This window comes from Phyllostomus hastatus, unplaced genomic scaffold, assembly GCF_019186645.2.
Source record: "Phyllostomus hastatus isolate PE091 unplaced genomic scaffold, TTU_PhHast_1.1 phas_scaffold_345, whole genome shotgun sequence".
Taxonomy (NCBI): Eukaryota; Metazoa; Chordata; class Mammalia; order Chiroptera; family Phyllostomidae; genus Phyllostomus; species Phyllostomus hastatus.
Window position 1 is genome coordinate 22,342,253 of NW_025334024.1, and position 15,621 is coordinate 22,357,873.

At 43.7% G+C, this 15,621-nt stretch overlaps 1 pseudogene; it reads left to right on the top strand.

The window, feature by feature from the left end:
• The first annotated feature begins 10,307 nt into the window (after positions 1-10,307).
• On the top strand, positions 10,308-13,212 carry LOC123806133 (annotated as a pseudogene).
• Positions 13,213-15,621: the final 2,409 nt, after the last annotated feature.

Sequence of the window (15,621 nt, forward strand, 5' to 3'; positions counted from 1 at the left end):
TCTTCCCCCCAGTCTTATTTTTCTCCATCACATATGCTGGTCCCCTATGGAGACAGGATAAGATGTGATGGGAGAGAAAAACATAGGCTAAAACATGATATGACATTTATTCTCCGTTGGCCCTTACTAGAGCTTAATCTCTTTGAGGGCTGAAATTTGTATCTGTTTTGTAAACATCTTTCTCCACAATACCTAGTAGAATATATGTGTTTAATAAGTATTTGTTAAGTGAATGAATGAAACAAACATGGGAAAAAAGGTATTGCAGTAATATTTTATTCTCCCTATTTTTCTTTTTTATATGAGCAATAATTGTTTATATTTTAAATGTTATGTTTACTTACATGGTAGATTTTCTTTTAGGAGCTCTGCTTTTGCAAGCATTGAAAGAATAAAAAAAAGTCACTGTTGGAAAACAGACATTTAATGATAGATGTAGTAATAGTTAATGGTTTACTAGCAGTGGTGGTAGCAACAGCGGAGCAATCATTCGTCGAGGCCTTTTATGAATCACAGACCATGACTGGGCCGTTTTTATTGTTGGTTTATTTAACCCTCAGAAAATCCCAATGGAATGTCCATAATTAACAGAGATGGAAACTGACATTCAGGGCTTTAGATAATTGCCTCAATTAACTACACTAGTAACTAGTAACGGAAACGTTGGAATGTTAATGCTGACAATTCCTTATCCACATAGTTCACAGCATCTTCCTTTCCAAACAGGAAGGTACAATATATTGGAAATGATTTAGTTTGCTCAGTACATACTTGTTAATACAACTGGCTATCGTATGGATTAAACGTAATCAGAAGGATCACAGTTTCTCCATATACTTACTACAGCAAGGTTTTAAAAACAAGTCTCAGCTTTCAAGTGAACTCCTCTCTTTTGATTTACCAATACCTTATTCTTTGTGCATCTGTATTTTTTTTTCTTTCGCTAAAGGCCCTGTAGGGTAAGCAAGTGACTCTTTATACAGCCTGACTTTCTTTCTCGAGAGCGGTCATGCTGCCTTAAAAAGGGCTCATCACTGCTCCTTCCCTTTCTTGAGCTGTGTTTGCTGGACCCCTCGGGGAAGGTTTTGAAATTCTGACACTTTGTGTAAGGGCAGTGTGTTTGCCCCAAAACATTCTTTGTTGGGGAGGCTGAGGACTTTTTTTATTTACTTACGGACACAGCATGGTTTACAGCCTCCCAGAGTGAGGACATGGAAGAGGAAAATAAAAGCAAAATCGAAACCAGCTAGTTGGTCAAATATAACTTTAGTTTGTGAAAAAAAGAACATGGGGAGACTTGGAAAAAGAACACACCTTAGGAATTAATCAGTGCTTGAGGGAAAGGATATCTATGGAGCATCTGCGGTGTGCCAAACCTTGCATAAACTGCCGAGTACCTTTGATAACACGTCTTTGCAACAAATCACCGATATAGATGTTATCCCCACATTAAAAGAAAATTTTTAAGGGGAAACATGGATATTGAAAAGAGTTTAAATAACTTACTCAAAATGAACTAACTAAATGTCTTCGTTTTGAAAGTCGTGAGCTTCCAGATTCAAGGACGGGAATAGAAGTCGGGAGAATGCTGGAGGCAAGGACAGTGTTTGCTGGAATGCGGTTACGACGCCCCTCTTTTTCAAACACTCAGTAGGTTTTGCTTTTCCTCTATGCCCTTCCTACCCCAGTCATACTATTATCATCCTATTTTTCTAGGATTTGGGAAGTGGAATCCTTCAAAAAGTAATCCTAATGAAACCCTGCTGTTGCTGATCAAATACATGCCATTTGCTTAGTAACAATCATCTTTCTATCAACTGTCAATTCATCACATTTATCCTGCTAAAGTTCCCTAAAACGTAAGCTAAGACCAAGATGGAGTCAAGTTTTCACTAACAACGACAGACACAACTAGTGGGCAAAAGTTGATGAAATGTATCTCATGTCACAGTAGGCAGCACAGGACAGCGATGGCTGAGCCAGTGGAACTCTAGGACTACCCCCAGGGCTGTGACCTAGGAGGGTTTCCAGACTGCAGCCCTGAGAACCCAGAAGACCCATCAGAGCCCAGCACCCTCACTGAGCTGGGGGCATGCAGCGGAGAGTCTGGCGAGTGCAGTGTAAGCCCTAAAATGAAGACCCAGTATCATGTGCTGCCTTTATCCCTGGTGAATCCAAGAAGGCCCTCAATGGTATAACCACAGTTACCCTCCCACCCCTGCTCCCACAGATAAGGTACTGTGGCCAGCAGCCTTCCTCATCAAGGGGATCAGGCAGAGTTTTATTGTAGATTTTCCTTGAGCAGTGAATCTCAGCTCCCTGGCAGCTCAGGAAATTGTTGTACAAGCCAGTCACAGCCTCTTTCAGACACTGGGGGTCACCACCCCCTCTTAATACTGCGAAACCTGCCCCCATGGCCCCTGGCTATCTTCTCTGCTCCCAAACGCCACCCCCATGTGGCATATACTGTGCTCCTCCTACAGACTTCGAGTATATGTGACTAACGATTTGTGACTATGTTCGGTATCCTTTGTCCTGTGTTGGGTGACATGTGTTAGTTATCCTTAAAACTCTAGAGTGCAAGCTCCCTCCTCACGGATGGGGTGAACAGGAGGTGTTTAAAAGAGGGAGGTCAAGGTGGGGAAGGTTTGCAGGTCAAAACCCTGGAGAGACATGATCCGCAGAGAAAAAAAAATAATTCCATGTGAGCCCCGCCAAGCATTGCCTCAAGTGCAGGGAAAGAACCATGCAACCAAAAATGCACAGTCTCACATTTCACAGGAAATCAGGGAAACTACTTAGAAAACTCACTGGAATCCTAGGAGTGGGATAAAATTCTATGTAGACTAGTCTAACTTAATGCTACTTTGCATAGCTTAGAAGTGAGGGACCTCAAGAGGATTTCTCCTTTTTCCAAGTAACTGTGTTCCAGGATAAAGATCCATAAATATTCATTTATGTATGTATGTATGTATGTATGTATGTATGTATTATCCAGCAACAGGAAAGTTAAAAGTCACGACATATGAGATAAGAAAAAACTACCAGGTAAGCAAAGAATCAAAAGTTATGCCCCATCAAGAAAAACCAATTTATAGAAACAGACCAAGAAACATTCCAGATCACAGAATTACTAAACAAAACATTAAAACTCTTATGATCATATTTCTATATGTTCAAGAAGAAAGGGAAAATATTAAGCATGTTAACATAAATAATATTAAAACATGGAACTTCCATACATGAAAACTATAATATGTGATGTAAAGTAAAATTCCACTGGTTTGCATTAACCTCAGAGTAGATGCTTCAGAAGAAAAAAAAATGAGTGAAACTGAAGACATAACAACAGAATCTGTCCAAAGTAGACCACAGCGAGACGAAAGACTGGGGGAAAAGATATATCAGCCATGAGCTCCGGAACAACTTCAAATGGACTACCATATGTGTAACTGGAGCCAGAGAAAAATAATTTGGAGAGGGGGTAAATCAAAGAAAAATAATTGAGAAAATAATGGCTGAATTTTTACCAAATTTGATAAAAACTATAACCCCAAATCCAAGAAACTCAACAAATCCAAAACACAGAAAAGATGAACAATACAAAAACAACCTTAAATTGCAAATATATATATACACACACATATGATAAAGAAAATATCTTAAAAGCAGCTGGACAGAGATATGTTTTAAACCAAAGCAAGAGGAGAAGAATATTAGATTTCTCTTCTCTGTCTCTAAATCTGTTTCTATTTTTTCATTAGTTTACTTTGTTCATTAGATTCCACCTGTGGGTGGAAAAGGTGAAGAGATTACAACACCCACCTCATAGACACAGCAGCAGCATGGTGATCTCAGGAGGGAAAGAGGGGTAGGGGGAGGTAGGAGAGGGCAGAGTGGGGATAAATGGTGACACAAGGAGACTTGACTTGGGGTGGTGGACATACAGTACGATATACAGATGACATATTATAGAATTGGACACCTGAAACCTATATAATTTTATTAACCAATGTCACCCCAATGAATTCAGTAAGTTACATTTTTTAAAAGAATAATAATTTCCTCAACCTAAACAATGCGAATCAGAAGAGAATGGAGCAACAACTCTACTGAAGGAAAACACTGTCAATCTAGAATTTACAGCACAGTAAAACAAGCCTCCAAAAATGAAGATGAAATAAAGACTTCCTTGAATATGTAAATGTTAAAGAATGCATCACCAGCAGATGTATGCTACAAAAAAAATGCTAAAGAACTTTTTTGTGCAAAATGAAAATTATACCAGGTAGAAATACATATCTATAGACAAAGCAATTAAGGGCAATCAAAATTATTTAAAATGTGGGTAATTATAGTACATTCTCTCTGCTTTTTAATCTCCATAAAATTAATTGAATATGTATAGTAAACAATAATAACAAGGTATTGTGAGACTTATATTTGGAAGTTAAATGTATGGCATCAATCTTGCAAAGGCCAGTGGGGGAGAGGGGGCAATAAAGTATATGTTATCGTGGTCTTATGCTATATGTGAAGTCAAATAATATTACCAAAGTTACAAGTTAAAGGGTATTAATTAGGAGAGAAAGGAAAGTTTTTCCTTTATTGTGCCCTTACACTTTATACTTTCCTGATTTATAATGTAGTCTTTTTCTTCAATCATACACATGGATGGTATTCTGTAGACCCAATCTAAATTCCACTTTCTGTTATAAATTGATAAGCCAGTTCCAATAAAGTGAAAGGCTCATTAAACTGTACAGTGTACATGACTGAAGGCATGAAATAAAACTGCATTTATCCATATTTGAAATTTTTCTTGTTATTGCTTTTATTGATTTAGAAGCCCAATTTAGAAGCACAATCTGCCTACCCATTCCTCATCAAAATCTCTTTGGAATCCTCATGAAAATTCCGTTTTAATGATATGCCTACTTCTGTTTTTAAATCCAAGGAGAAAAGCATATGATTTGGATAAACAGACGACTCGATTGACTCTTTGCACTTTTTAAATGCAGCTACGGGTTCAATGGTACTACTGAAGACGATCTGTTTGGGTTTTTTAAATCCAGAAATAAGTGCTTATGTCGAAACCACCTGGTAGGCTCTTGCTCATTTCTTCGTAATTGACAGAAATTATGTTTATTATTACTTCGCAAAAAAAGAGAATTACTATTCCCTTAGGGCTAGCTACAGGAATAAGATAGCAAAGCCTTCTTCGTCTTTTGTTTCTTTATAGACGATAGTGCAACTACCGCATCAGTGCCTATTCCAGTGAAATACGACAAAACTTTGGATAAGGGAGACTTATCATACAGAGATATAAAATTAGCTTCAGGTATGCATGTTTTGGGGAAAAAAGGGAGAAAAAAAAGCTATCCCAGGGAGAAACTGACAGTAGAAGAAATCTCTCTCTTTCTACCCTTTCATCCAATTTATTGAGTACACGTATGTGCCCTCGTCTGTCCCACATTCCAAATACAAACTCCTTACTGTCAGGCTATTTGTGGCAACTATCACTGTCGCCGCCTTCAGAGATTCTAAGGACCCTTTATTGCCTGAATGACATATAAATTATCTTTCTTAAAGTAAATCTCCAAAAATTGCTAAAGGGTAATCTAGGTATTGAAACTAACAATAAATATTAGTAATATTAACATAATTCAGAATGACTTTTGATAGAGGTTTCAGTAAACACAGATTCTGAGATTTATTCACAGACAGCTACTTACCTTCAGATAATAAGAAAATTCAATGAGATCCTTAGAAAGAAATTACCGTGATCTCTATCTGGTTTTCTCCCTACATGTATTTTAAGATGGAATTGCAGAGAATTAAGAAATGTTGTCTGAACCAGGGGATGAGCATTTCGAGTTTAAAATTAATTATAGATGGCTTCTACAGAATAAATCTGTGACTATATGATAAAGGAAAAAAAATTTATATTTTCTTTAGTGTATTATTTGGCTTTACATTCCTTTAACCCAACCTTCCACAACAAATACACATATCTACACACTCAGTGTTTTAAGTGTATTTTTTTTTAACGGATCGAATGTACAAGACAGTTAACTTAGTCACAGTAGTCAATACAAACCTAGGATAAAAGTATTGAACTTTTCCAGATGAAATCATCATTGACCTTCTGATAAACCTCGCTTTGCTCCTTAAAATATAGATCTGCCAAGCCAAAAATATGATGTGATTTACTTGGTTATTATCTAGTAAACATGTTATCAAAATTTACATTCTAATTAAAGATAACAACAACCAAAAAAACAACTAATCTGAAAGCCGCATACTGGTCTCCAGGATGATTTCAAAAAGTACTAAAAAGCGAAAAACAAGCAGATGAACATAAGAAAGAGTATTTACCAAATTCCATAGAGTAAGTGAAGATAATAAAAAAAAGATGAAAAATCAAATTTCAAAAAGGTGTTTTCCCTTTATTTAATAATATAAAAAACCATCCAAGTTGTGAGTAGTACGCTAGCTTCTGGGTCCTAGCACATCCCCTACTTATTTATTAGTTTATTTTGTTAATAGCAGCACAAATTTCTAGAAGCCTCACACATTCAGAGAACTAAGTCCACGAGGCCATGAGGGTTACGACGCGCATGCGTAGAATTTGATCTATCCAGAGCGAGGCTCCACTCTCAACTTCCCAGCTAACAAAACACTGCAAGGGGGAAGGAAGGAGACGACAGGCCCAGGAAAGCCAGGGCAGAACAGTGGGGGAGACGCACTTTAAACACAGAATTCTAGAAGGGTGACACTACGTGTGTGATAGAGTCTGAAGACCTGGCCTTCAACAACGGAGACAGAATCCTCCACATCAACTGTTTGTGGGTGTGATCACCAAACTAGCACCCCACGGAGCACTGTTAGATGGTGTGAAATTAGTATTTGAGTGTGAACTTTATGTATGTCTGTGTATTATGTATGCATATGTATTTATGTATATACACACATGTATGTGTATAGATGCATCATTATGTACATATATACACATGTGTGTATTCATTCAACCTGGGGGAAGGAATTAGACAGAATATCTAAATTTGGGTTACCCTTGATTCAACTACATAGAAAATTCTCACAAACACTGGACATGTTTAGCGTTACATATGCAAAGATCATTAGGAGTGAGAATTTAGTGGCCGTTGAACAAAAGTACTCCAGGTGAATCATTCGACCTAGCTGATGTTAATTAGTCCCTTTCTGTCCAGGGCTTTTATATTTGCTCTACACTCTGAAACATCCTTTGTCGCATAGTGTTGTGCAAGTCATCCAGATACATTTCACAAGCGTTCTCTCGCCACCCTGTTTGGAGACCCCGGCTTTGTTCTGCTGCAAGCACTCTCCCACGTGACTCTGCAGCAACTAGTGCGTAGTACTCCCACCACGTAAAAACGCCTCAGACAAACAAACACACACACAAAAAATGTTGCTTTGCTGAACTGACCTGCCTTCCTCCAAAATGTAGCCTTTTTTCAGAGCAGGGATTTCTACAATCTTATTTATTGAATAGAGTCTCTCTACTCAACCCCTTTTAGGTAACTAGTAAATGTTGATTGAATGATAGCACTCAGAATTTAGGACAAGTTTTCTACAGCATCACTTTTCCCAAATACGACTACAAATATTGGTTGAGATCAAATGTGCCCAAATGTGTAATGAGGATTCCAAGTGTTTTACTGAGTGCTAACCTAACTGTGACTATAGGTAGGGGGCTGAATGGGGTGTATAGGAGGTTTCAAAAACGATTAGTTGTTTCTTGATGAGAAACTGAGAAGAACCATTAGCCAATGGTGTCAAGAAATGAGTGCCGGAATCAGAAGTAAACTGCTCCTTTTCTGCTCTGGTCTTCCCTCGTCTTCTCAATGTGTCCCACAGTATTATGCTGCCCAGGGGTGCCCTACACTTGGTTTCTTCCCTGCTGCAGAAACCTTGCCAGCATTGCTTATGCCTGATCTTACAATAGCTCCAAATATTCCTCAAGTTTCAAAAGTTTATCAGTGGATTGTTACCCAAATTTGCTCTAACAGCATCCTTGGCCACCCACTCCTATGTATTCTTTCTGTCAAACAGAGTGATTTTCAACTCGTCTTGCACATTAGCGTCCACTGGGGAGCTTTCAAAACTAATATTGCCTGAGCCCCATCTCAGACCATTAAATCAGAAGCTCTGAGGGTGGGGCTGCACTATATCATTGTTAAAACTCCCCAGGCAATTATAATGTGCAGCCAAGGTTTAGATCAACCGCTTTACACTGAATGCCAGGCTCAGCATTTCTTCTCTTTCTGTCATGCCATCATGATCATAATGTGGATATTCTACTCCTCTGGTGCCAATTGCCATTTCCAAGGCAAATCTCAGCCAATAAAGAGTGCCCCACAATGAAGAAACATAAATACCGCAATGCACCATATATATAAGTATGTGCGCCTGAGGCATTACCCATGGTGAGGTGTTTTATTTTCTAACAATTTACTCGTACATCCATGCATCTCATACACTGAACTATCCGTACATCCATGCGTAACTCTAGGCCACTCCGAGACGTTGTGGTTCGGACAAGAGCTACCTACCCCACATCTTTTCAAGTGAGACCCCCCCCCACACACACACACACACAAAATTCTAAAGGCCTCTTCCAAAAGTGGTCTCAGGGAATATCTATAGATGAATTCTTGAAGCAGATTTGAATGGGACTGCTTCATTGTAATTGCAGAAAATTTGCCTAATGTCTTCATGGGTGGAGAATATTTCATTGCAATCAGTAGTCTGCTGGTATCCTCTCAGCTTTTCTACTAGAACAACATTTTTACGACAGAGACGTTACTTCTTACAATCTCCTGTTATTATTAAAGTATGGATAGGTAAAATATTTCCAAATGTATTCGTATCATTGCCAATATAAAATATTTATATATTCAAGATGTACTTGAAAACGCGGCCATTGTAATACATAACAAAACAAACTTAAAAACGTTTGAAATAACGACACTTAAGAGAAAACTACCACAATAGTAAAGACTGTTTAACCAACCTCCAGCCTGAGTTCCCTTCCCTGGCGGTAGCCCAGAAAAGCTCAGGGTATGTTTTGCCAGAGACAAATACATACAAACAAATAACTGCTGTGAGTATGTTGAACATAGTTTTCTTTTGTTTGTTTGTTTTTGTGTTTTTTTACGCTCTTTCTCCTTTGCCATCGGTGATTTCTTCAGGGCCATGGCGTCTACAAGCCCTCTGCCGCTGGGTCCTTGCAGAGCTTAGTGTGGGAGCACTGGAACCTGCCAGAAAGCCCACAGAGGAGCACATCTGGCAATGCAACACCAGAGAGAAACTGTAGGACACGTTACCCCTTTACTGCTCTAAGCACCGCCCTGGACGTGTTTGATGAGTCCCGGACCGCTGCCGTGCTGGGCGGGCAGGTGCGGGGTATGAGGAGGCGGGGAGACCACAGCAAACTCGTCCTTCGGAGCTGGAACTACAACTGCCTGGATCCGCCCCTGTGATTGTTTTCCAAAATTGCCTCCACGGAGTCTCCTGCTGCCCCCTCCCTGCTACTCTAGAGGGGGCAAGACCTGAGCTAGGAACCGGGGGCAGAAAGGGAGGAAGGGGTGATGACCCTCCGGGCAGCGACACGAGGGAGGGACAGTCCCTGGGCCTGTGGGCCACAGACCAGCTGTATAAAAAGAGCAGGTGATGCGGGTTTAACACGTGCAGGGGCCCACCTGTGGGTCCTGATGCCGGACGTGCAGCCTCCACAACTGTCCTGCGTGCAAGGCCGCGCGGGGAGCGAGCCCGGACTCGCCTCCTCCCAAGCACACGCTGGATCCGAAGCTACATGGGGAACGACTTCCTCTGAAAACAACTTGTAACCGATCCACGCCTACACAGCCCAAGAGAGAGAGAAGAACCCACTTCCCGCCCTACACCACCCGGGCAGGCACGGTGACTCAGTCCGGAGGAAACGGAAAACACCGAGAGTCTCCTTGAGGGCCCCAGGGTGTCAGTCCCACAAGGGGCACCCCAGCTTCTAAGACCTGCCCCTGAAAGGCGAGTCCCCAGAACACCAAACTTTGAAAACCAACAGGGCTCCAGTCCGGAGACCCCCAAGGTTAATACAATGAACTGAGAAAGGGCTGTCAAGGCCCCGGTGGGGCGGACTTACCGGCCAGGGCTCAGCCCGGAGGCAGCAGACCTGGGGGATGCAGAAGTTCTGGGACTGAGGAGGCTCCTTGGCTGACCTTAAGGCATCTGCCCCGCCGGAGCGCCAGGCAGCCTGCTGAACGCACATGCAGGGCCTGCGTGCCCGAATTCTGCCCGGAGGCCTCCACCAGCAGGTGGGCGCCGGCTCTGCTCTGGGCTCCCGAGGCCCTCGTGCAGGCACGTTCCACCCGGGAAGCCCCACGCTGAGACCTTAAGTGGGCAGGCGGCTGCTGCCTCTCGGCCCCGTGAAAGGGCAAAGGAAGGCCTCCTCTTGCTGGACTCAAAACCTCAAGGCCTCAGCAGCTATACGTAAAACTATGTACTGTCTTGTTAAGTGTAGAGAGGCTGAAAAAAATGATTTCAATAAGTATACAAACCACAAGGAACTGATTTCTGTAGGTTCTGCAGGGCGACCAGTTTACTTGGTATTTTATAGCTAATTGTAGGACTTGGGTCAATGTGGAGTTAGCACAGGTTTTTCCCATTTGTCCGGTTCATTTGATCATCTAGAAAAGACCCCCAGAATGTGTCCCAGGATGTTTCCCAGACTTGTGTGACTGGAACCTTTGTTCTCGTCACTTTGAGAAAGGCCGGGCCTTGTTGACAGGACAGTCGCATGTCCCTTGGTCAGCACTGGGCAAGATTCCTGGGACCCGAGACCCTCCCAGCTCCCTCAGCTTCTTCCAGAGCAGCCCGGCCCATTGTTCTGGTGTCATCGGTCAGCGGCTTTTGAGTCAAGAAGCTTCCTGTGAGGGGGCAGCTGCTATTTTACCCTAAATGCAAATTGTTACACTGCAAATTGCCAATGTTATGAACCAATGTCACCCCAATACATTTAATGAAAAAAAATCAATAAAACATTTGAAATTAAAAAATTTTGCATGCTCTCTCTCAAAAAAATGTCTTCTTTCTATGCCCCTGGATGAATCACATCTCCTCCCCCCTAGCCACCCTAGCCCACTTGCCTCCCACACTGACCCCATTCCCACCTCCTCCTGCCAGTGCCCTCCCCCAGTGGTGCCCTCCTCCCTCCCATTTGGACCACCGTCCTTCCCTCCACCCACTGCCCCTGGCCCCAGATGGGAGGCCCAGGCAGTCCCAGCCCATCCTCTCAGCAGGGAGGGGCAGGACACAGTGCTCCATAACTTGGCTCCCCTGTCCATCAAGAACCAGGGTGTGTTCGAGCCCGGTCCACCAGCCTCACCCAGGTCAAGACCCTGAAGCCAGAAGTGCTGACCAGCCTGGCCAGGGAATCGGAACAGCCCTACAGTCCTATGGGAATTCCAGACCTACATTGGCGGCATGGGCAAGGACTTGTGGCAGCCCCAGTCCAGGCCACTGGATGCTGTGCTGCTAACACAGGCTGAGTGGGTGACACCTGCCCTAATGGGCTGGTGCAGCCACTGCCCCATTGCAATGAGCTTGTGGTTGCAGCTTCTGTGTTCGAAGCTACTGCATATGTGGCTGGCACAGAGAGCTCATCAAACCTTTGGCAAAGCGCACAGACAACATCCAGGTGCCAGGGGCCCAAGCCAGCATCCTGTGGCTGAGCACTGAGTACTATGAACCTGTCCCTAAGACTGCACCTGATGACCCAAGAAAAACGGCCAAGCCCTTCACAGCAGAGGATGCCATCCACCTGATCAACGCTCAACAGACCAAGCTGCTGACTCAGTACGTGCTAGGTCGGGCCAAGTACGATCAGAACTGTGATAACCATTCCTACTTCAGCCGGCAGCTCATCATCCCTTCTGAGCGGGGTCGGGCCCTCAGCCCCAGTCTTGAAGTCATCCTTCAAAGAATGAGACCACTTCCAGCTGCACTCACTGTCCTACCTGCTCAATGCCAAGGCCACAGACTACCAGGAGCTCTCAGGCTGGCCGGAGAAAGCGCAACATGCAGGTGAGTGAGTGGACTAAAGTCTTGCATTTCAAGAAGAGGAAAGAGAGGAGAAACCCAGCTTGAGGAAGAGGAGAAAGGGAGGAGCACTGAGAGTGAACAGAGTGAGGAGCCAGGTGGAAGAGGAAGAGGAAGAACACGCCAGAGGCACAAGGAGAAGGCCCAAACTCAGATGCGGGCAGCAGGTCTGGTTGTAGCTCACAGAGTTGGAGGGGGAAGTGGGTGTAAATGACCTTCTGGAGGAAATAAACACCTCCCAGCAGCAAAAGTGTCCCTGCTGCCATGGAGGTCTCCCTGCTTGACCTAGAAAACTGCACCCCTCCCAGTGTCCAGCCTGGGTAGCCCCGCATGGGTGCATCCAGCAGTCTGGCTGCTGACCTGGATAGCCTGACACTCACAGACTCTCTCGTGGTGCCCTCCTGCTGTGTCCTGTGTGAGGTATTGGGAGGCAGGGGCTGCTGTGCACTTCACCTTCAGCCGCCTGCCATGCTCCACACACCCCACGTGGTGTTGTACATACCCACTTCTCCAGCAACTCTGACACTCTCACCAAGGGCCTGCGTGTCGGGACCCCTAACCTGCCTGCTGGCATCAGCATCTAGGAATTTCCTGGAATAGAGTCCCTGGCACCAGGAGAATCTGCCACTGCTGTGATGGCATTGACTTCTGTGACTCAATGTCACAGAAACCGTCTTCCTAGGCAACCACCTTCCGACTGTGTACCCAAACCTAACAGTTCCCTGTTTCGTCTCCATTCAGGTACCCGCTGGGGAGTGGACGGCCCTGTTGTTCATGAGAATGAGTTAAAGAAGGAACAGGAACAGCTGATGACAGGAATGAGACCACAGATACCTGTCAGAGTGACCACACTGGGTTGCAGAAAGTGTCTGCCACTGCCAACTTGGGGCGTGTCCCCGTGTGGGACATCTGATGAGAACAGGTTTGCAGTGGGGACACTGACCAGGGGACGTCTGGCCCTGCTGACTCTGGATGCCCAGCACACTGGAGCTGGCCATTAACAGGAAGAAGATAGGGATGGGTGGGTACCCATCCCTGATGGTGAAGAACATGGGACAGGCCTTGACCCACTAGCTTCCAAGCTCTGTGACCTCACTGACCCCACCTGTCCCTCCCTAATGACATCTAGGCTATTATCCCCTGTCTCTTTCTTTTCCTCTTATATCACACTCCACATGTCCGATAGCATCCAGAGGGGCCTCTCTCTGGTCAGCACCAGTCTCTCCCCACGGGTCCCTCAGTGACCTGCACACAAGGAGGTAGCCTCTGTTCCTTTCAGCCCTCCCAGCTCCTGTAGCTATTTATGTAGCAAAATCTCAGTAAAATGTCTTCTTCCTAATCCAGTGGTACCTTGGTCCTCATCGTTAATTTGTTCTGAACTCATATGAGTGCCGAAACCCACGAGTACTGAGCGGTGAAGCACTTTGTCTTGCAGGCAGCATCGTGACGTGCATGAGTTCTAGCAAGAGCAAGGGGGTGTGAGCAATCGTCTAGGGCTGAAACATTTTTTTTCCTCGTCAAAATGCGACACGTACAGCGTTCGATGAGCTCTGAAGCCGACGAGTACTGAAGTATGACTGTACATATACTAGACCCATGTTATGCATATGATAGGTGTTCACTAGATTTAATGTGATCACTTTGCGACATACAAATATCAAATCATTACATTGTACACCTGAAACTAATGTTATATGTAAGTTACAACTCAATTAAAACAAATCAATAGGTAAGTGAATAAATAAATAAAATGTGCATTTTGGAGCTCTAGTCCAGGAATATTAAATCAGAATATCTGGGAGTGAGCCTGGAAATCTTCATTTTAAAGGCGTCCAAGATGATTCTAAAGCATAAAGGTTGAAAACAGCTAAGGTCCAATTTAGACGCCTCTTGGTTTAGCTGTCCCCCTTTCTGTCCTGGGCTCTTCCGCACCACACCAGCCCTTCAGAAGGGACCTCCGTTAGCTGGGACTGAGGTGCCAAAAGAAATCACTTAACAGCAAATGAACTGAAATCTCTGGAGCCTGCTTATTTTATAGTTGGTAACAGTCAACCCAAGGAGTTTCTACTGAAACTCAATCCAGGAGAAGCGGTTCTGGAAACTCCAGGAAGAGTGGAATTTCTGACCTTAAGAGGTTTAGATAAGAGACAAAGCTACACAGAGAAGTTATGTGAATAGGAAAAAATCTAACCACTCTTAACTTGGGCAATTGTCTTCACTTCTACCTCTACTTGACTGTGGATATAAAAACTCTGAATAAAGTCTTCGAACCTCTAGTCTAGGTTCCCCATTAAATATTCTAAATGCATAACTATGATACAGTCTCTAGAAATTTCTTGTATCTGTTCTGTATATAAAGATATGATATTCTGAAATTTCAAGGTATGTCTAGTTTCAAATAACCTGGATCATTTTCTCACACCATTAAAACATTAAAAAAATTCTATCACTTTGAAATCTTTTGTACTGCTTTTGTACTCAAAAGTAATGCAAGGCAGCTGTTACTTTATTTTTTCCTTTACTAATTCAAAGTCATACATTGAGATTATATATATCCTGGGATCCTAAAGATAGGTAAAACTTGACCCCTATTCTCACGGACCACAGCATAAGAGATAAAGCAAATATATACATGACCATGTGCCTCAGTTTGGGGGGTGGGAGGCAGGGAAAATGCTCACTATATAGAATGTATCTTGTCCCCTTTGCTTGGCAGACGATGATGATTTTATTTTATTTTTTTAAAGATTTTATTTATTTATTTTTAGAGAGGGAAGGGAGGGAGGGACGGAGGGAGAGAGAGAGAGAAAGAGAGAGAGAGATATCAATGTGCGGTTGCTGGGGGTTGTACCCTGGCTGGGAATCGAACCTGCGACACTTTGGTTCGCAGCCCGCGCTCAATCCACTGAGCTACACCAGCCAGGGCTACGATGATGATTTTAGAACGCCTGAGAAGTGACTACACAGGAGGCAGTTCTGTGCAAGTTGGGTGGAGAGGGCGCGCGTGTTTGAAGCCGGCAAGAATGTGAGTAGACCACAGATAAGGCAAGGAATCTTATTTTAGCAATGAGGAGGCAAAGGGCTTATAATGATCCACTCAGTGAAAAGAATGAGCTCCTTAAATAGTCACTATCTGACACGGTTTTTCCATTTGATAACTGAATCAATTGTGACACAGGAGGGTCGAGGGCAGGGCTGAGGAAAGGAGGCAGGAGAGCGCTCCACACAGAACAAAAACCGGGCTAGAGAACAGAGTGGCTTTGCCCACCCACCGGAGAGATGTCATTTGAGTATGAAAGTGCCCATCAAAGAATTTGCAGCACGGAATCCTGGGAGGCCTTCGTGTGTCACCCGGGCTCCTTCTCCCGGCCGTGGCAGGAGCCTCAGATGCTAATTGCCACCACGAGGCCCTAGATTCACACACTGGATGCTATGACATCACCCTGGAAATAGACAAGGAGATTGGGGAAGACAGATCTCTCC